A 22723-nucleotide genomic window follows, 5' to 3' on the forward strand; every position below is an offset into this window, starting at 1 on the left:
TTAGGAAATAAATTGAACCTTTAGCATATGTATTGAACCTTTAGGATATGACTTGAACTTTTAGTTTATGTTTAAACTCGTAGGATATGAATATAACTTTTAGTTTTTAGGTTTTGTTCTTGTGAATTGAATTTTTAGGATATGAATTGAAACTTTTAGGATATGAGTTGAATTTTTAGGATATAAATAGAAATTTTAGGATATGAGTTGAACTTTTAGGAAATAAATTGAACCTTTAGCATATGTATTGAACCTTTAGGATATGACTAGAAATTTTAGTTTATGCTTAAACTCGTAAGATATGAATATAACTTTTAGTTTTTAGGTTTTGTTCTTGTGAATTGAACTTGTAGGATATAAATTGAAGCTTTAATGTATGAGTTGAACTTTTTAAGATATGAATTGAAACTTTTAGGATATGAGTTAAACTTTTAAGAAATAAATTGAACCTTTAGCATATGTATTGAACCTTTAAGATATGACTTGAAATTTTAGTTTATGCTTAAACTCGTAAGATATGAATATAACTTTAAGTTTTTAGGTTTTGTTCTTGTGAATTGAACTTGTAGGATATAAATTGAAGCTTTTATGTATGACTTGAACTTTTTAGGATATGAATTGAAACTTTTAGGATATGAGTTGAACTTTTAGGAAATAAATTGAACCTTTAGCATATGTATTGAACCTTTAGGATATGACTTGAACTTTTAGTTTATGTTTAAACTCGTAGGATATGAATATAACTTTTAGTTTTTAGGTTTTGTTCTTGTGAATTGAATTTTTAGGATATGAATTGAAACTTTTAGGATATGAGTTGAATTTTTAGGATATAAATAGAAATTTTAGGATATGACTTGAACTTTTGTGGATATAAATTGAACCTTTAGGATATAAATTGAACTTTGAGTTTATGTTTAAACTCGTAGGATAAGAATTGATGAACTTTTAGTTTTTAGGTTTTGTTCTTGTGAATTGAACTTGTACGATATAAATTGAAGCTTTTATGTATGACTTGAACTTTTTACGATATGAGTTGAAACTTTTAAGATATGAGATGAACTTTTAGGAAATAAATTGAACCTTTAGAATATGTATTGAACCTTTAGGATATGACTTGAAGTTTTAGTTTATGTTTAAACTCGTAAGATATGAATATAACTTTTAGTTTTTAGGTTTTGTTCTTGTGAATTGAACTTGTAGGATATAAATTGAAGATTTTATGTATGACTTGAACTTTTTAGGATATGAATTGAAACTTTTAGGATATGAGTTGAACTTTTAGGAAATAAATTGAACCTTTAGGATATGACTTGAACTTTTAGTTTATGTTTAAACTCGTAGGATATGAATATAACTTTTAGTTTTTAGGTTTTGTTCTTGTGAATTGAATTTTTAGGATATGAATTGAAACTTTTAGGATATGAGTTGAATTTTTAGGATATAAATAGAAATTTTAGGATATGACTTGAACTTTTGTGGATATGAATTGAACCGTTAGGATATAAATTGAACTTTTAGTTTATGTTTAAACTCGTAGGATAAGAATTGATGAACTTTTAGTTTTTAGGTTTTGTTCTTGTGAATTGAACTTGTACGATATAAATTGAAGCTTTTATGTATGACTTGAACTTTTTACGGTATGAGTTGAAACTTTTAGGATATGAGTTGAACTTTTAGGAAATAAATTGAACCTTTAGGATATGATTTGAAGTTTTTGTTTATGTTTAAACTCGTAAGATATGAATATAACTTTTAGTTTTTAGGTTTTGTTCTTGTGAATTGAACTTGTAGGATATAAATTGAAGCTTTTATGTATGACTTGAACTTTTTAGGATATGAATTAAAACTTTTAGGATATGAGTTGAACTTTTAGAAAATAAATTGAACCTTTAGCATATGTATTGAACCTTTAGGATATGACTTGAACTTTTAGTTTATGTTTAAACTCGTAGGATATGAATATAACTTTTAGTTTTTAGGTTTTGTTCTTGTGAATTGAACTTGTAGGATATAAATTGAAACTTTTAGGATATGAGTTGAATTTTTAGGATATAAATAGAATTTTTATGATATGAAATTGAACTTTTGTGGATATGAATTAAACCTTTAGGATATAAATAGAACTTTTAGTTTATGTTTAAACTCGTAGGATAAGAATTGATGAACTTTTAGTTTTTAGGTTTTGTTCTTGTGAATTGAACTTGTACGATATAAATTGAAGTTTTACGATATGACTTGAACTTTTTACGATATGAGTTGAATCTTTAGGATATGACTTGAACTTTTGTGGATATGAATTGAAGGTTTAGGATATAGGTACTTTATATACTTTGAACTAGACAAAAAAAATTTGTTCTATTGTGTTAGTTCTTTTTAGTTCGAATGGGCTTGTAATAAGCGTTAACTTAGTTTTGTTAGCTTAATGTGTTAGTTCTATTGATTGTTGCTTTTAATTGTTGTTGTTGTTGTTGCTGCTGGCATAAAATGCATGTTTAGGATGTTTGGTAAGCTGGCAGGTGGTGTAGCTGCCAAAACAGACAGTTTCTGCTAAAAATATACCAAGAAAAGCGACCAACTTTGGTCTCTATTTGGTCGCATTTCACTATAAAAAAAATAATTTCTGGGCAATAGCGACCAACCTTGGTCGCTACCTGCCCAGATTTCTATTAAAAAAAAATACAATTTCTGGAAATATAGCGACAAATGTTGGTCGCTTATCTTTCAAAAAAAAAAAATTCTTGAATTTAGCGACCAACTTTGGTCTCTATTGTCCAGATTTTAAAATATAATATTTAGATTAGAGACCAAAGTTGGTCGCTTTTTAATGATTAATGATAAATTAAAAACAACGTATTTCATATGTAGAGACCAACTTTGATCGCCAAATTTATATTATTAAATTAATATAGCGACCAAAGTTGGTCACTAAAGTCAAAATCGGAATATTTAGTCCTTTTACCTTAGAGACCAAAGTTGGTCGCTAATTAGCGACCAACTTTGCTCCCTAAAATAAAGGGACCAGCAATATTGCGACCAGGCATGTTTGGTCGCTTTTTGGTCGTTTTTTCTGGTCGCTTTTTACCGAATTTCTAGTAGTGGCATGTTATCATAATTTAGTTTATTTTAAACACATTTCCACAAAAATAGTATAAACCATAATACTTAAGATTGCCAAAGTAATTTGAAACAGTTAGCAAATAATAACATTAAATAAATACTATTAGTGTTTAACACAAAAATAAATTTCTCGGTCAAAGTAAATATCAAGAAGAAATCGCATTACTGATAACCAATATTTACTTCACTTTTCCAATAATTTGAAGAATAAATCAAAGACTAGAAATAATTGACAAAGAAAATATAAAACAGATTGATAATCACTCCCAAAATTGCAGTATGAAACCTTCAGAATAAAGTAAAGAATGATTGCATAAAATTTAATAATTATCCTATCATATTACTAATGAGGTTTTAGTCGAGCAACAATTATAACGGTTTTCTTACTTAATTCGGGCTCATTAATGACATTAATTGTCTTGATTACCCGTTACCATATACAATTATAATGGAAGTATTTATGGCTAAATATTTCTTGTAACCGTATCGATTTCCCATCCCTATTTATGACAGGTTCGTGCATCTTCGCTTCTATCACGACCCAAAATCTACTAGTCGTGATGGTACCTAACCCAACCCGCTAGGTAAGACAACTAATAACTATCCAATTTCAATATTGCTAATAATTCAAATAAACAAAATAAATTATCTGGATCTATTACATTTCCCAAGGACTGGCAGTATAAATCATGAGCTTCTAAGAGTAGAATTTAAAAGGCTGCTATGAAGTAAATACATCTTCTGTTTGAAAAGTACATAAACATAATTTTATAATCTAAGGACATCGTGAACAAGGGGTAGCGACAGCAGGAACGCAGGTACGCCACCAAATCCAGCAACCAACGAATGCAGCAACATCGGCATCCGGGATCTGCACGTAATGTGTAAGAAGTGCAGTATGAGTACAACTGGCCCCATGTACTCAAAAAATAACAAACCTAACCTCAGGTTGAAAGCAGTGACGAGCTGGAATAAAGGTCGGGTCCAACCAAACTAACCAACGGCATTTCATACAACGTAGAGCATATAAACAAGGAAATAATCTCAGAGATAAAAATGTTCCGCTTTTGCACAATTTTCAGAAAATAGTTTCGCTTTTCAAGAATATCAGTGAAAACCCAAATCCTTTAGAGTATGTTTGGAAAGCCACCCTGTAATTGGAATTGGTGTAATTATTAGGGTAGTAATTACACAGCCTAGTAATTACACAGTTGTGTAATTACGACGACTTGTTTGTTTGTCATAGTATAATTACAGTGTAATTACAAGTTTACTGTTTGGTTGCACAAGTGTAATTACACAGTTAGATTAGATTTAAATAAAGTAATTAACAAAACTTAAAAGTTAATATAATAAATATATGCCTATAAATTTTTTAAGTATAAATGATATTATATTTGGTATTTAAGATGTATATTTTTTCGTGAATATACATTAATTAGTAATCATATATTTATAACTAATATTGTAAAAATAATTTATATATATATATATATTCCAAATTAATAATATTTAATTTAGATACTTACAAAAACAAAAAATGTACGTTTTATAAGAACATCATGGAATTCATGTTTGATAAAATAAATTAATATTCATAAATATAGTGTCATAACATTATTCAAATGTATGATAAAACTAATCTATCAATTCCAACTAAAAAATGAACAACGTGCAATAGGAGTCAATACTACTAAAACAAGTAAATTGGAACCATGAATATAACACAATTTCTAAATTTAAAAAAATAAAATAAAATAGTTTAACATATGTAAAATTTCAACATAATATTAGTAAGTGTCACTGCAACTTAAGATTAGGAAACATGACAAGTCTATAACCACATTTAACAACGAAATTCCACTTTAGTTTCATCACTCATTATATGCCAAGATTGTTAATGACTCATTATTTCTAATATTAGGAAGTGTAGTTTCAAAAAATAGAATAATAAAACAAATAAAAAAATAAAATATAAGCAATTACATGGAATTACAAGAAGTAAAAATAGAGAAATAAAAAATAAATAATGTACAAAGAAAAATATATTTTTAAATTTTAAAAGAAATTAAAAAGTAAAAATAAAATTTAAAAATTAAAATAATAGAAATAAAAAGTTATAAAAAATAAATTAAAATAAAAACAAAAAGGAAAAAAAACTAAAAAGCAACCTTGTAATTACACACTATAATTACCACCGATTCTCACATCCCCCTTGAGAATTGAAGAGTGTAATTACACCCCTCCAATTACACCTAATTCCATGTTGGCTAAGTAATCACTTGGCCAAACAAACATGCCAAACTGTGTAACTACACCCAATTACACCCAAATCCATTTCCAAGGTGGTTTTCCAAACATGCTCTTATCGAAATCCTCGAAAAATTATGAGATAGTTTGAAAACTGTAATTTTCTTGAAGAATCCTTTCCAAATAACAAGGGTGAAATACCAATCTATGCACACATATCAAAGTGTGTAACAAAGTCATGAATGATGTGATACCGTACAACATGAGGAAGATGTGTCTCTATGCATGTATGACATATATGCATGCAAATGCCATGTATCTCATAGATGAATCAAGTACTCACACTCTCAGATTACTCAACCTCACTGTATCACACTCTCCACTGATCATACTCAACCACTCGGTACTGTATATGGCCCAACAGTGACTATAAGTCACACAGTACCGAGGAAAAAAGGCAATTCAACCTTGTGTAGAAATCCATCTCCAGGTATGAATACTTCGGACAAATCCATGCCCAGGTAATCCAACCCTTAATAATATATCAACGCTCAACCACTCGGTACTGTATATGGCCCATGCGACCCAAGGAAATCCATCCTTGAACATATACATCACTGACTTGAAGTCACCCAGCACCGAGGAAAAAGGGCAATCCAACCTTGTGTAGAAATCCATCTCCAGATATCAAATACTTCGGAAAAATCCATGTCCAGAAAATTCATCCCTCAATAGTATCATTCGCGCTCACTGGGGGTGTGTAGACTCCGGAGGGGCTCCTTCAACCCAAGCGCTATAACAAGCCAATCATGGCATAAATCAATAAATCATGTTACGGATTGCAGCCCGATCCCATAACTGTCACTCATAATCAGGCTCTCGGCCTCACTCAGTCATCAATCTCTCCAGTCTTACCCACGGGCTCACAATGTCATGAAAACTGACCCGGAATAATAATATGATGTATCAATAAGTAACAACTGAGACTGAGATATGATATAAATTCATGAATGTGACTGAGTACGAAATATCAAGGAAATCAATGAGATGACAGCAAGAAACGACCGCTAGGGGTCCCAACAATATCAGCATAAAGCCTAATTATGATATCTAGCATGATGTATAACTCAATTACTTTATCACATGGTGGAAAACACAAATATCAACAAAGTGGTCCACTAAACAGTGCCCTGGAACAACAGAGTCAGAACTCACAAGGTCCATGCCCACACGCCCGTCACCTCAAAACCAATTACATAATACATAATTCGGTGTTTTATACCTTTAGCACTAAGTTTAGAAAAGTTACTTATCTTGAACAAGACAATTCCAAACGCCGATCAAGCCAACTGATGCTCCAAGAATTCCATCACGCGCGTAGCGACCTCTGAGCGGCTCAAAACTAGCCAAAAACAACTCAAATACATCAGATAAAGCCCAAGGAATCAATTACAACTAATAAAGATCGAATCCTAAATCAAATCCCAAATCCGTCCAAAAATCAAACCCGGGTCCGCACCTCGGAACCCGACAAAACTCACTAAATCCGACAACCCATTCAATTATGAGTCCAACCATACTAGTTTCACTCAAATCCGACTTCAATTTGACATTCAAATGTCAAAAATTCACTTTATGAAATTTCTACAATTTTCCCAAACTTCCATCTCAAAATACTAATTGAATGATGAAGACAACGATATATTCATGTATATTAACCAAATCCGAGTTAGAATCATTTACCCCGATGATTTTCTTGGAAATCTCACAAAAAATCGTCATAAACTGAGCTTCCCAAGTTCAAAATGTGAAATAAAACCCTAAGACTTGCTTATATAGCACTTCCCCTGAACTTCATTGTGCGGTCCGCACAAATCCAAGTGCATCCGCACACTGCTCAAATCCTGCGGTCGCACAAAAATCGTGCAACCGCACACCATAGTTTCCTCCATACCAGGCTTCAATATTTTTACCATAACGTTTTCTATAAATGTCCAAATGATGACTTCATTACCTTTATGAAAACTAGATGCGAAGAGCTATAATTTTCGTTTTTGCATCATCTCAAAATTCTTGGTAGATCAAAATATATAAGCTTCCGAAGTCGGACCATCGAGTCTACAGAACTCCCTTGAGTGCGGCCGCAGACAAAATTGTGTGGTCCGCACTCCTCCTCTGAGGTCCGCATTTTTCTGCTGCGGTCCACACCTCTCCTTCGCCTCATCACCCCAAAATGTGCGGTCTGTACCCCTAAAACTGCCAGAACAATATCAGAGCGCCGAAATGCCTGAACTCGCTCAAAACTCACCCCGAAACACACCCGAGGCCCCAGGACCTCAACCAAAGGTACCATCAAGTCCTAAAACACCATATGTTTATTTGAGCCATCAAATCATATCAAACAACAATGAAAACATGAATCATACACCAATTTAAGCTTAATGAACTTGAAACTTCAAACTTCTATAACCGATGTCGAAACCTATCAAATCACATCCAATTTACCCCAAATTTTGCACATAAGTCATAAATGACATAATGGAGCTATTTCAATTTCCGTAATCGGATTTCAATTCTGATATTAAAAAGTCAACTCTGTGTTCAAACTTCTAAACTTAAATTTCTGAATAACCTGAAAACCAAAACCGACGATTCACATAAGTCATAATACATCATAGGGATCTACTCATGCCCTCAAACAACCGAGAAAAATGTTAATGCTCAAAACGACTGGTCGGGTCATTACATCTACTTAATAACCTTTATTCATTACGCTCATGTTTCTCTTTTACAGCTATCAAGTCCGGCTCTTTTTTCATTGTAACCTGTGGGTGTTCCTCCTGTGCCTCTTTCGCATTCTTTAACTCATCTAATTAAGAATGCCACTTGTCACTATATTAATAGTCCACGTACCATGCCCTGTCACCTCATTGATAGTCCACGTGTCATGCCTTTTTTCACTAATACAGATAGTTCCCCCACTTTTTGAATATTCTCAACTGAATATTCAAAAAGTGGTAACTATTTATGGCAGGAATCCTTGGATGTCGTTTCTCGAGTATCATTATTCCCTCTTTAGTATCGATGTGATGTATGTCACATCCATTTAATGCACATCCTACGTGGATTCACTTGATTGGTTCTGCAGTTTCTCGGTACTTTTTTAGCGTTTGTTATAGGGCTGAATCATGAAGTGATGGTTCTATTATGACACTTCATAATGATCAACTTTATTGACGGTCAAATCTCCTTATAAATATTTCATCCCCCTTGATTTCTTGAAACATTCTTCCTTCTTCTCTGTATCCATAATCTTTACCTTCTTACCCTCGCAAAGTTGTGATCGTCGATAAGCTTGCTCCTTCTGCTGCCCCTACTAGGAGTAAGAGAGGTGGTAGACTTCGTAGTCATGGTTTTTTATCTACTCGGAGTTCTACTTCTCAAAGTATTTCCCCCAAACCATCTTCTTCTAGACCTAGAGCTCCTTTAACCCCTAGATCTTCTTCTAAAAATAGGGATAAGAATGAACCCATGCATGAGTCTACCGTTTATGAGATTGTTCCTCAAGAGTTTTCCTTTGTATCAGATCGTGAAGCCATGAAAATCAAGTTTCTTCTATAGCTTCCCTTAACTCTGCTTAACACTACCCAAGTTTGATCACTCCTGGTCTTCTTTCTTTAGTTCGACGAGAATGTCATTGGAAACCAAATTTTTCAGTTTTAATCCCTGGTGCCAACCAAAGAATCACTTCTTACCATGCTGGCTTTTCTTTCGTTTATACTTATCCTTTCACTTTAGGATTTAAGCCTCCCATTAACCCAGTGATCATTGAGTTTTATCGCTATTTTAATGTTATCCTTGGCCAAATTGGTCCCATTGTCTGGAGGGTAGTGGCATGCCTTCGCTATTTGTCGAATTTAGTTTCCGCTCCTTTTACCTTCCGTCACTTACATTATCTTTACTCTCCTAAGTTGTTTCGTGAAGGTGTCTTTTCTCTCGTGGCTAGAAGTAAGACGGTTTTAGTTAGCCCCGAGGATGACCGCGACCATGGTTGGTACGCCTGTTTTGTTGCTGCACCTACTAGTAAATTAGTAGGTGAAAAAAACATGCCTTTTCTAGAAAAATGGAACTTTGCACGTAAGTTTTTCTTTATTTTTTTCTTTTCCTTTCTTTGATGTCTTTATTTCCTTTATATAATCCCATATTCATTTTTTCAGCAACCATGGAAGTCTTCGAAGAAATTCCTGACTTTCATGCTCGGGTAGAAAAAATATTGACTGTTGCTCCCATGGACAAAAGATCTTGGAAATTTCTTTCATAGAAATTTGGTTGGAATGTAAAAACTCATGGTACTCTTTATTCTCACAGGTTCTTTCCTTCTTTACTTGTTCATATATAACTTGTTCCTGATCCCTTAACATTCATGGCATCAATCCTGCATTCGTTCCTTCAACCAAGCATTTTGTAAGTCTTGCTCAAGAACGAATCTTGAGTGCTTCTTATTCCAAACGAAAAATTGTTGAAGCCCGTGGGTCTGATGATGAAGAGGATGCCGAAGAAGGTTCCTTGTTAAGAAAACCACGTGTCAGAAGACGTGTGGTTTTCGATGATGAAACCCATATCTCTCAAGATCCCCCTTCTAGTTCAATTCCCTTTAGACTTGTTGATCAGCTGGAGAGTGTCCCTTTGGAAGTTTCTGATAAAGACATCGGTAACTTAGACGTTCCCCCTCAAGTCCTGTTGAAAGGTTATTCGCTCATGGCTTAGAGGGTGATGAAGGACTCGGACCAGTTTCCAAATAATTGCCACTTGCTTCCCTTCCGGTGTTGTCAGTTGCACCCACTGTTAACCCCCTCCCCCCTCGTTTCCTTGCCTAGAATTGCCCCAACGGTTGCCCCTACTGTTGTTCCTCGTGTAGAAGCTGAGCCTTCTAGCAGTAGGAAGGATATGAAAAGAGTATTGATTGAAGTCCCCGATTGTGGAAATTTGTTGGAAAAATCTGGACAAGCTTATGTGTGGATGAAGTCGTTACTAGGACCCATGGAGAAGAAGAAGTTGGAGGGTCACAGTTCTTTGACTCTGATAAATGACATCATTCACTCTTCCCTTAAGGTATATTTTTACCTATTTTTCCTTCCTTTCTCTTTTTTTTCTCGTAACTCTTCTATTTTTGTCTTTTTGTAGATTAATTTGATAGGTATAGAACTCATGAAGAGGATTTCATGGACTGACCAGCAGGTGATTGAGTTGCACCGGCTGACAACTGGAAAGAACAATTTGAAGGCATTTAGTTGGAGAAAGATATTCTTGTAAAGGAGAAAGAAGCTTTGGAGCAACAACTGAGGATGGTATCCGCTGAGTTAGCAGTTTTAAAAGCTTCTTTCAGTCAAGTTGAGAAGGATAAGGACAGACTAGAATCTTCCTTTGCCGAACAACAATCCAAGGTTACTAAAGAGATAAGGAGTTTGAAAGAACTCCTTGATCAAAAAGAGGTTTACGAAGGGGATCTGGAGCAGACTCTTACCCAATCTCAAGAACATCTTCGGGCCTCTATAAGTGAAATTCAGTTCCTTGAAAGTTCTCTTGATCCTTTGAGGATAGCTTATGAACCCTCGGAGGCAGAAAAAGAAGAATTGAAATCTGAAATTGAGCCATAGGAAAAGGATTATGAACCCTCGAAGATAAGTCATCACTTGACATTAGCTTGGCTTTTTTAGAACTCGCCTCGAGACTTTAATTGAAGCTAGTTAGGAAGTTTTTGACCTTAATGTTGAGATGCAAAGGCCAGGGAAACAATTGAACAGATCCAACAGTGTCAAAGCTTCTCTACATCTGAGGATGAATGTTCTAAGGGTGATGGAGATAGACTTGCTCCTGGTGAAGCCTATGTTCATCCCTTTTCTCCTCAAGTTGATTCTTCTTCTCCCGTTGATGATGCTCATTAGCTTTTCCCTTTTCTGAACTTTTTTGTTGAAAGTGTTTATTTGTTGGTTTTTGTTTGGAACTCCTTTGTGTTTTGTTATGACAACTTTTTGAAGGTTTTACTGCCCCTGTCCTTTTTAGGGTTATGATATAAATATTTTTATTGCTTCTGCCATATATTATGCTTTCTGCCATTTTAATATTTGAGCTTACTCTTGCACTTAAAATGCTTTAATAGACCATGACTTTGATATACACGGGTTTTCAAAAAAGTGGGACCTTTTATATTAACGACACTGATGAAGATGGCGTCTCATCTTCATATTGGTACAAATATATGAAACATGAAGTAGACATGAAAAGAGAAATAATTTGAGGAAGTTTTATGTTTTTAACTCTCAAATGAATAAATTATATACATCATTTTCATAATTGTTTATACAATATTTCATAAATGCTTTCATTATAGCAGGTTTGCAAATTCGGGTCTATTTTCCCGCGATTAAATTTATGGTCCTTACCTAGAAGTTCATGGGAATATCTTGCATCCTTTTTGTGATTTTGAATGCTTTTGAAAATTTTTAAAAAATCTTCAAGTTTTCTTCAAGGTTTTACTTCAGGCTGAACTATGCCTTTGGTATACATCTTCCTTCCCTGTGTAACCTTCTATATGCATAGTCCCCCTAATGTTAGAGCATTGAAGAATGAAATCTCAAACACCGGATAAACTCCTTTATTTTGTTCCTTTCCCTGAAAAGGAAAATACAAATGGGACTCGGAGATAATTTTTTAGATAATGACTGCATAACCCTTTTTCCATCAGAAAAGTTGTAACCTAGACCAGGAATAATTCAGTATTCTGCGTGTCTTTCAGGTCTAATATCATCATTTCATACGAGCCAGTTTTTTTCCTATCGTCTAAAATGGTTAGTAAAAGTTAAAAGAATAAAATAAAATCGAACGTGCGTGATACCTGACCGTGGGTATTATCCTCGTTTAAAAGTAGTACTTCTTCAAATGGACTGCATTCTAATTTGATGGTAACACTTTGCCATCTATGGTTTCTAACTCATACGCTCCTTTCCCGGTAATGCCTCTAACCTTATACGGGCCTTCCCAATTTGGACTCAACTTTGCTGTATTTTTCGCTTTTGTTGACCGGAACACCTTTTTGAGGACGAAGTCCCCAATCTTGAAATACTTCAAATTGGCTTTCCTGTTATAATATCGTTCAATCATCTGCTTTTTGAGCCTCCATTCAAATTAATGTTGCTTCTCTCCTTTCTTCTATCAAATCCAAATTTATCTGCAACTCTTCCTTATTTGCTGCTTCAGTGTCATGCGTGTACCTCGTACTTGGTTCACCTATTTCCACCGAAATCAAAACTTCTGCTCCATATACAAGTGAAAATGGAGTCTCAACAATACTAGTTTTTGTCCTTGTTCAGTAAGCCCATAGCACCCCTGGTAATACCTCTGGCTATTTATCTTTTGATTCTTCCAATATCTTCTTTAAGTTATTGATGATAACCTTATTTATTGATTCATCTTGTCTGTTGGCCGCTGGGTGATACGGTGCGGAAGTAATTCGTTTAATCTGCCAACTTTGGAAGAATTCTGTAACTTTTGTGCCTATGAATTGTGGGCCATTGTCGCATACAGTCTCCTTTGGAACTCCAAATCGGCATATAATATTTTACCAAATGAAATCCATAAATTCTTTTTCTCGCACATGTTTAAAAGCACCTGCATCTACCCAATTTGAAAAAGAATCTGTTAAAACTAACAAAAACCGTACCTTTCCTTTAGCCTGAGGCGACGACCCTACGATATCCATGCTCCATTTCATGGAGGGCCATGACAAAATAACTGAATGCAACAGCTCTGCGAGTCGATGCATGTTATTGGCATATTGTTGACATTTATCGCACCCGACTACAAAGTTTTCTACTTCTTCTTCTATTTTTGGCCAATAATATCCTGCCCTTATTAATGTTTTCACCAACGATCTCCCTCTCCCCTCCCCTTTCCCCCTCGTCCATGTGATTGCCACAATGCCCCTCATGTACTTCTCTCATTACATACTCCGTTTGTGATGGTCCGAGGCACCGTGCTAAAGGTCCACCAAATATTTTACGATATAAACTTCTACAAATTAATTAGTACCAGGCAGCTTTCAGCCATAACAATTGGGATTTCTTCTTATCTTCAAGCAAGATACCATGCTGCAAAAAGTTCATAAATTCATTTCTCAAATCTCAAGTTAAATTAATTAAATTTACCTCACTCTTGGTTTGATCGAGTGATGAATGAAACAAATGTATCACAATAGAATTTTCTGCATTTGTTTCATCTGTGACAGACGCGAGATTTGTTAACGCGTTTGCTTTTGCATTTTCCTCCCTCGGTATTTGCACGGGTTTGCATGTCTAAAATTGTCTAAGTAATCCTCATACCTTTTTGAGGCATTGCTGCATTCGCGTCTCTCTTGCCACGTAAGTCCCCTGCATTTTATTAACCACCAGCTGCAAGTCACTTTTGATCACAATTTGTTCGATACCAAGTTCTCGTGCCAGTTCCAAGCCTGCTATCACAGCTTCATACTCTGCCTCATTGTTAGTGATTGGATAACATTTTATTGCTTGTCTTATGACTTTACCTAAGGGTGGAATTAAAACAATACCTAAACATGATCCTTTAACATTTGAGGAACCGTCAATAAATGGGGTCCAATTCCACGGATTAGCTCCGGTAAACACTTGTAGTTCTTTTTCTGCTTTAGGAACTAAGTTCGTGCCAAAATTTGCTACAAAATCTGCTAACACCTTCAATTTTATTACAGTTCTAAGCTAATATAAAATATCATACTAACTGAATTTTATTGCCCATTTAGCTAATCTACCTGATAATTCCTATTTATGCAGTATGTTTCTTAATGGGAAAGTAGTTATAACAGAAATAGGATGACACTGAAAGTAAGGTTGTAACTTTCTTGATACCAAAATTAAAGCTAAAGCAAGCTTTTCTAGGTGTGGATACCGTGTCTCAGCATCTAGTAAAGACTTACTAACATAATAAATTGAGGATTAATTACCTTTATATTCACGTACCAATACCGCACTTACCGCTACTTCTGACACAGCGAGGTAAATGAGAAATCTTTCACCATTTTTTGGTTTGGCTAACAGAGGCGGATTTGATAGATACATATTTAGGTCCTTAAGAGCTTGTTGGCACTCGTCAGTCCATTCAAACTTGTTTTGCTTTTTCAACACTAAAAAGAATTTAAAACCTTTTTCTGATGACTTTGATATAAATTTTCCCAGAGCTACTATCCTGCATGTTAATCTCCGCACTTCTTTCTTGCTTGTGAGTATATCTGGTATTTTCTCAAGCTTTGATCCATGTGGGATTCACTTCAATACCTCTGTTAGAAACAAAAAAACCTAAAAACTTACCTAAAGCCACGTCAAAGGCGTAATTTTTCGAGTATAACTTCATATTGTACTTGCGGAGAATCTCAAAGGTGTCGGACAAGTGTTACAAATGATCCTCCTCATGTGTTAACTTGACCAACATATCGTCTATGTATATTTCCATGGTTTTTCCTAAGTGTTCTTGAAACATTTTAGTCACCAATCTTTGATATGTAGCTCCAGTATTTTTCAAGCCAAATGGCATGACTTTGTAACAATAAATCCCCCTGTCTATGATAAACAAAGTTTTTTTCTTTATATAGGGGGTCCATTTTTATCTGGTTATATCCTGAATATCTTAAAAGTTTATGACCTACAGTAGAATCAATTAACTAATTGATATGCGGTAAAGAAAATGAATCTTTAGGACAAGCCTTATTTAAACCAGTATAGTCTATGCAAACGCGCTATTTTTCATTCTTTTTTTGGAACCACAACGGTATTAGCTAACTAGTCAGGGTATTTTACCTCTCGTATTGAACCAATTTTCAAAAGCTTTTATACTGGATCACTTAATTTTTGAAGGACCCTTGCTTCCTTTTCTTTTGCTTGACATGTGGGTGTAATGGATCCTTATTCAGCTTATGAGTCATCACCTCCAGTGGTATACCTATCATATCTGAGTGCGACCAAGCAAAGCAATATGTGTTAGCATGTAAGAATTCAATTAACTTACCTTTCATCTTTGGGATTAAATTTTCTCTAATGTAACTTTTGAACAAATAATATTATAGTTTCGAGCTCCTAGGTGGATGTTTTAATGTTCTCATTTTCCTCTGGCTCTTGAATCACATCAGGTCTTGAGTCAACATTGGTTTGACCTTGCTCTCAATTGAATTATGTAATTGCTATTTCGCATCAGCATCATTGGCTACTGTACTTGCAATCACCACCGAGTTGATACTCCGTGAAGCTTGTTAATCTCTACGAATTTGACGGATTCCCCAATGTGAAGGAAATTTGATAACTTGATACAATGTGGATGGGACAACATCCATATCATGAATCCACGATCTTCCAAGAATTATATTATAAGCCATATCCGTTTCTATCACCTGAAACTTTGTATCCTTAACAACTCCTTCTGCGAAATGTGGTAAGTAAAACTTTCCCTTTCATAACAATACTTGAATTATCAAACCTAGACAAGGTTCGTGCTTTTGGTATGACCTTATAATTAGCTTGCATTTTATTTACCACCCTCAGTAAAATAATGTTCACTGAGCTATTTGTATTAATCAAACTCATTTTACATTAATCATGTACAAGTAAAGATATTACCAGTATATCATTGTGATAAATCATCAAGCTATCTGCGTCTTCATCGTTGATGTTATACTATCGTCATCCAAGACTTGGCGAACTCGCTTTCCATAAGTGACGGTGACTTTTGATGTTTTTTTCGTGGCTGTGTATGTTACTCCATTGACCTCATCTCCTACAGTTATGACGTTGATTGTTCTTTTTGGTGATGGAGGTTTTGGGATTTTCTGTCTTTTCTTCATGTATGGTTGTCTCCCTTTCTCACTGAACATATCACTAAAATAACCTTACTTTAATAAATATTCGACCTCTCCTTACAAAAGCCTGCAATCTATTGTTCTATAGCCATGATCATTGTGAAACTCGCACCAAAAATCTGAGTTTCTTTTGTTCAGATCTGATATTATTTCTTTTGCCCATCGCACCTTATCTCCCATACCTCTTAAAATAGCTACTAATTCAGATGTGCTAATGTTAAATATGCAGTTCCCCATTCTTGCTTGCGTACTGGAATCATTACTTCGGGCATCCCGCTCCTTTTTGAACATGGATAAAGGACTGACGTCTTTTTGCCTTGATTTTGAATCAAATCGTGCATTCTCCTTTTTAGATCAAGAGTCTCGCCTGCAGGTCCCATGTATGGCTCGTTCCTGTTTTTACCGGACCTCCTTTCTAATTATGAGCATCTCGAACCTGGTCTTTCTTAGGCGTTTGGCCGCGCGACCGTATCTTCTTCTATCCGCAGCTTCGTATTGTATCTATTATACACATCATTCCAAGTTGCTGTAGGAAATTCTTGCAAATAGTTTTTCAACCTCCTCGTGGCTTCTGAACTTTTCTCGTTCAAGTTGCTCGCGAATGCCATAGCCGCCCAGTTATCAGGTACTCAAGAAAACATCATCCTCTCCCGCTGCAATCTATCTACAAATTTCCTGAGCAATTCTGTACTCCCTTGTTTAACCTTAAAGATGTCCTCCATCATTTTTCAACTTTTTCAGCCCCCGAATGAGCTTTTATAAATGAATCTGCAAGCTCATCAAAAGAATCAATAGAATTTTTAAGTAAAAGAGAATACCACATTAACGCTCCTTTTGTGAGTCTTTCGCCAAACGTTTTAAACAAAACTGATTCGATTTCCTGCTTGATTAAATCATTGCCTTTCACGCCGACAGTGAATATGGTTACGTGATCACAAGGGTCGGTTGTTTCATTATATTTGGGAATATAAGGCATTTTAAACTTTTTGAAAATTGGTAAAGGTGTTGCACTTGGCTTCCAAGGTTGCTGTAAATATTTATCAATATCCACACCTCTGACCACGGGTGGCACGCCAAGTATTTGCTCTATACGATCATTTTTCTCCTTCAATTGTTTTTGCAAAGTTAGCATTAAACTTTGTAAATTTGAATTATTTGGTGTACCTAACCCTTCATCACAAGATTCAGTGGGAATTTCTCCACTTCTAGAGTTATCAACCCCCGAATGTGGTTCTCCAAAGTTGTTGTATTCATTGGTGGAGGAGTTTGCGTTGCATTGGGTAACCCTCTGACAAAAGCCTGTAGTGCATTGTTCATGTGTTCTACAATCAATTACATTATAAAATTCTGCTCCACGGTTTGGTAGTCTCCCTACTGATCATCAGTGCGCGAAGCAGACCTTTCAGGTGAACTTCCACGGGATTGTTGAGGGGATCCCGTAGGTGTGTGGTGTGGTGAATTTCCATCTTGTTGGTTCAGCTGGTTGTTCTCGTTAACGGTTGACATACTTGGTCGTTAAAAATGAAGTTTGGAAAGTGAACAGATTATTAGATTTCCGGTAATGGAACTAATTTGTTTAACCCAAAAATAGATTTCTCGGTCAAAGTCAATATCAAGAAGAAATCAGGTTACTGATAACCAATATTTACTTACTTTACCAATAATTTGAAGAATAAATCAAGGACTAGAAATAATTGACAAAGAAAATATGAAACAGATTGATAACCCCTCCCAAAATTGCGATTTTAAACCTTGAGAATAAAGTAAAGAATGATTGTATAAAATTTAATAATTATCCGATCATATAACAAATAAGGTTTTAGTCCTTATATAGGAGCATACAATTATAATGGTCCTCTTAATTAATTCGAGCTCATTAATGGCATTATTTGCCTTGATTACTGTTACCCTATACAATTATAGCGGAATTATTTATGGCTAAAAATGTCTTGTAACCGTATCGATTTCCCTTCCTTATTTATGATAGGTTCGTGCATCTTCCCTTCTTAATAGCCTTATTCATTCCGCTACAGTTTCTCCTTTTACAGCTATCAGGTCCAGCTCCTTTCTCAGTATAACCCTGTGGGTATTCCTCCTGTGCCTTTTTCGCATTCTTTAACTCATCTAATTTAGAACGCCACTTGTCACTATATTGATGGTCCACATACCATACCCTGTCACCTCGTTGATAGTCTATGTGTCATGCCTTTTTTCCACTAATACAACTAGCACTACCACCAAGGTGTGTATTGACCAACAATCTTTCATATTTGTAGTATACCACCCAACAAAGTATTTTCTTTTTTCTTTCTTTTACGTTCGTACTACCCATAATTTTTTTTTTTTCTACGTACCACGGAATTGTATGTTCCTTTTTTTTGTTCCTTGTTGAAAATTACGTACAACTCATGGTTTTCTTTTCTCTCTGTTTTTTTTTTTTTTATGTTTATATACCAACAAAAATATTTTCTTTTTTCCTTTTCTAAATGTACTACCCATAAAAATGTTTTTTTTCTCTGTTGAAACTTATGTGCCACTGATAAAAAGGTTTTCTTTTCTTATCAAGTACGTACCACCAACAATAAAATATCAAGAAAAGTGAAGCTTATGAAAACTTCAAATAACGACACTATCAAATTAGCAAAACACAACTAAAGAGCAAAATCTATACTATTAAGAGCCTATTACTCATCCAAATTACAAAACCATCCCACAGAAAAGCAAAAGAACATACTAAAATTACTTTGCTAATTTTATTATTTCTTTAAACATACTTCAGAAGCTGTCTTGCTGATCAAGGGTTGTCTCACCACAGTTAGTTGCGTTAATTCTGTGTCAATAACATCATAGAACTATAGAAGCATGGCATAAAAGCATATGAACTTGCATATAAAATTAATGCAACTAGACAATCAATGTACAAGAGAGGAACCTTTGACTAAGCTACAGATTTATGTAGAATCATGTTTAAACCATCAATTTAGCAAAAATAGAGATTAACAATTAGGGTAAATATTCAGACTAATTAGCAATTAACTTAAACATGGTGTTTCTGTCACGACCCGGATTTTCCACCCTCGGGAGTCGTAATGGCGCCTACTGATGTGAGTTAGGCAAGCCAATTATTGAACCATCTACCTTTTTACCAATTTTATTCTCTTTAACAATTATGAAGAAATAACATTTAAACAACGGAATATAATATAAGCGGAAGAAAACAATAAGCCATCTGAACATGAATATCTATTACAACCGCTTGAGTCTCGACTACCCAGAACTGGTGTCACAGTTTCACAAACGGTCTAAGAATACTACATATAAAGGTCGGAAAGAATTAATACAACGCTGTCTCTGGAAATACATGTAAGAAACAGGAAAGTAGATAGAAGGAGATACCAAGGCCTACGGACGCCTGCAGGGCTATCTCGGGTCGCCTGATGAACAAGAATCAACAATCTCACTGCGGTCCGAAGTCTACAACATTGGGGTCTGTACAAAAGAGTGCAGAGTGTAGTATCAGCACAACCGACCCCATGTGCTGGTAAGTGCCTAGCCTAACCTCGGTGAAGTAGTGACGAGGCTAGGACCAGACTACCAAATAAACATACTACTACAAAAAGGCCTTTGGCGGCAATTATTTAGCGGCAATAAAGCAATGATCGCTAATAAATTCTTTAAGATTAAATATTAGCGGCATATGACCATTAGCGAGTAAAAGATATCCTTTTACCGGCAAAAAAAAAAATAATAGCCACTAAAAGTTGCTAATTTAAATTAATCTTTTATTATTTTAACAATCCCTTCCCATGAAAAAGAGAAAATCTTTCCGTCTAATTTTTTTAGATACCTTTTATCGTTTCCAAATGAACGAAAAACCTAACTCATTCCCCAGTTGAACGAAAAACAATAAAACATCGAATCCTAAATCACTACTGAAAATCCTAACTCGCTGCTGCGTCAACGGCAGTGCGAGTGCATCAACGACAACCCATCTTTTTTCCAGGTAAATTCTGTTCTCTTCGATTTACAATCGATTTACAGTAGAATCGACTTCGCTGCCGAAAAAACCTAACTCACTGCTGCGTCAACGACAATGTGATTTACAGTGTGTCAACAACAGCCCATCTTTTTTCAGGTAAATTCTCTTCTCTTCGATTTACAAAGATTTATAGTAGAATCAATTTACAGTAAATTAACTTCTCTTCTTCCAATCGATTTACAGTAGATTTTGTATTGATGTTGGTCGATTGATTTACAGTAAATCAGTTCCCAACTCGTTATTGCATCAACAGCCTGCCGTAGTGCCCGTCCATCTTCTTCCCTTGTTAACTTCTTTTTTTTTCCCGGTTAAATCAGTCGCTTGCAATCGATTTACGGTAGATTTTGAATTGATTCTTGTCGATCGATTTACAATAGATTATGTGTACATTAATCTGGTAAAAGTCATGTTATTATTTGGATGTAGAAAATCCTGATTTAGGAAGTTTGTTTCGGCTGCTTATCTCGTATATCTAAATTTCTCTTATGTTATAAACCAATTTTTGGGAATGAAACTTATATAGTTGCCGAGGTTAATGTTCTTGTACATGGGATTCGTGTTCTATATGAAACGATGTATTTAGCATGGACAAAAAATTTCAGATCCTTTAATAAGCATGGACGCCCTTCGTTACTTTAAGAATGACCTTCAAATGGTGTAAAACAGGCCCTCAGCTATTTATATATTAGATTGAACTTTGTTAAGTGCTTAGATAAAGAATATAAATATATAGAGTACCGCTGAGATATCTTTCTGATTGCAAAATCTATCTATTGCCAAGACTTATTCTTTTCCGTGTTAAAGGTCCATGTCATGGGTGTGAGGTTTTCTAGAAAAGCAGTTATGAATAATCTATAAATTAGTGTACTATTGAGTTAAAAGAAATAGAATTCTTGCAGTAATTTGTAAATAATTATGAACCTATACTTACCAGAACATTTAAGGTTTTAGTTAGAGTAGGAGTACATAATTCTATCCTTAAGAGAGAATTTCATTAAGCTAGTAACTAAAGTAAGGTACACAAGCTATCATATTTTTATTTCTTTTCTATCATCATGGTAAGAAATGATTGCTTATTCTTATTCATATAATGATATGATAGACATTGCATCTTAGGAACTTATATTTGCTTAGGGAAATTTGATTTTAAGAGGTCAGGTTTGGATGTAGATTATTAAATAGGTTGTGAATATGCGAAAGTATATTGACCTACCATGTTTTTACCAAAATATATTACTAGTTGTACTTTTAGTATATTGTTTGAACAAACTTCTGATATTCTTAGTTGTGACTAGTGTGTAGCCGAAATTTCTACATCCAACTGAAGGAAGAGAATGGATCAATATTTTTATCTTTTTAATCTTTAAATTGCAATTTGTTGTAATAATAATGTGTAAAAGTCGCAGATAAAAGCAGATCACTTAACGAATTGCGGTTAAACTATGTCAATGATCAAAAATATCTTTGTATTAATTCGTGTGCTTCGTCTTCTCTTGCGAAAATCTAGGTCCTTTGCGCATTTGTTCAAAAAATAACCTGGACTACTTGAAGGTTGCTGACTGAGATATAATACTGGACAGATGCTTAAAGTGAATACGTCTGATGTGCTTATGGTTTATTCCGTGTTGCTATCTTCTTCAGGATATTCTGGAGAAGGCCCAAACTCTCTCACTGCGAGCTTTATTAATTGATTTGATCCAGACAGTTTATCTGAGAGGAGTAACTGGAAGTGCATGAGGTCTATCGCATGTTCACTGTTTTGTGCTGTCTTTTAAATTATATGTTGGCTTTAGATAGTCATGGGGAGAACTCTTACATAAATACTTTTTGGTCCTTGAAGTTCTTCTTCTGATAATTCAGTGGGGTTTTAGCGTAATTTCAAAGGATTTTCCCCCCAATTTTATGGTTTTAAAGCAGCTAAAAGAATATTTTGAAATGTCCATGCATTATACAATCACGTTTTCGGAAAATCTAAAAGGACATTTCAAGAAGTTGGCACAGAAGTTTTTTTCATTTCAGGAGATACTTTCAAAAACAATTGTCCTATGCTGTTGCCTAAATTAGTAAATAAGTTATCGAAATTGAGATATCCTATCACCTTTAGATTACAGTATCTTTTCTCTTATAAAAAAAAATTGTACCTTTTCATAATTAGAAAAAGGATAGCTGCTCGGTTCCTCCAAATAGGTCACCACCTAGCAACATGGTCGCGGTCATTTGATTTAACGAACCTTTACCACAATGTCCATGTCTGGGATCGAGCTTCATATTTGTGCTTGGTTGTATTGTTTAATGGTTTATTCCTCATATTTTTTTCAAATTGTTAGTATTTTGCGTTCTTTTCTTTCCCCGAAATGGAGAAAATGTTTGAAAATATGCTCCATGCTCTTCATTTTCTG

At 34.7% G+C, this 22723-nt stretch overlaps 1 long non-coding RNA gene across 1 annotated transcript; it reads left to right on the forward strand.

Moving 5' to 3' along the window:
* The first annotated feature begins 20101 nt into the window (after positions 1-20101).
* Positions 20102-22418, forward strand: LOC107817316 (uncharacterized). The gene is made up of 2 exons (XR_001655146.2): positions 20102-20420; positions 21832-22418. It is a non-coding gene; the product is annotated as an uncharacterized LOC107817316 (long non-coding RNA).
* Positions 22419-22723: the final 305 nt, after the last annotated feature.

This window comes from Nicotiana tabacum, chromosome 16, assembly GCF_000715075.1.
Source record: "Nicotiana tabacum cultivar K326 chromosome 16, ASM71507v2, whole genome shotgun sequence".
NCBI classification, from domain to species: Eukaryota; Viridiplantae; Streptophyta; class Magnoliopsida; order Solanales; family Solanaceae; genus Nicotiana; species Nicotiana tabacum.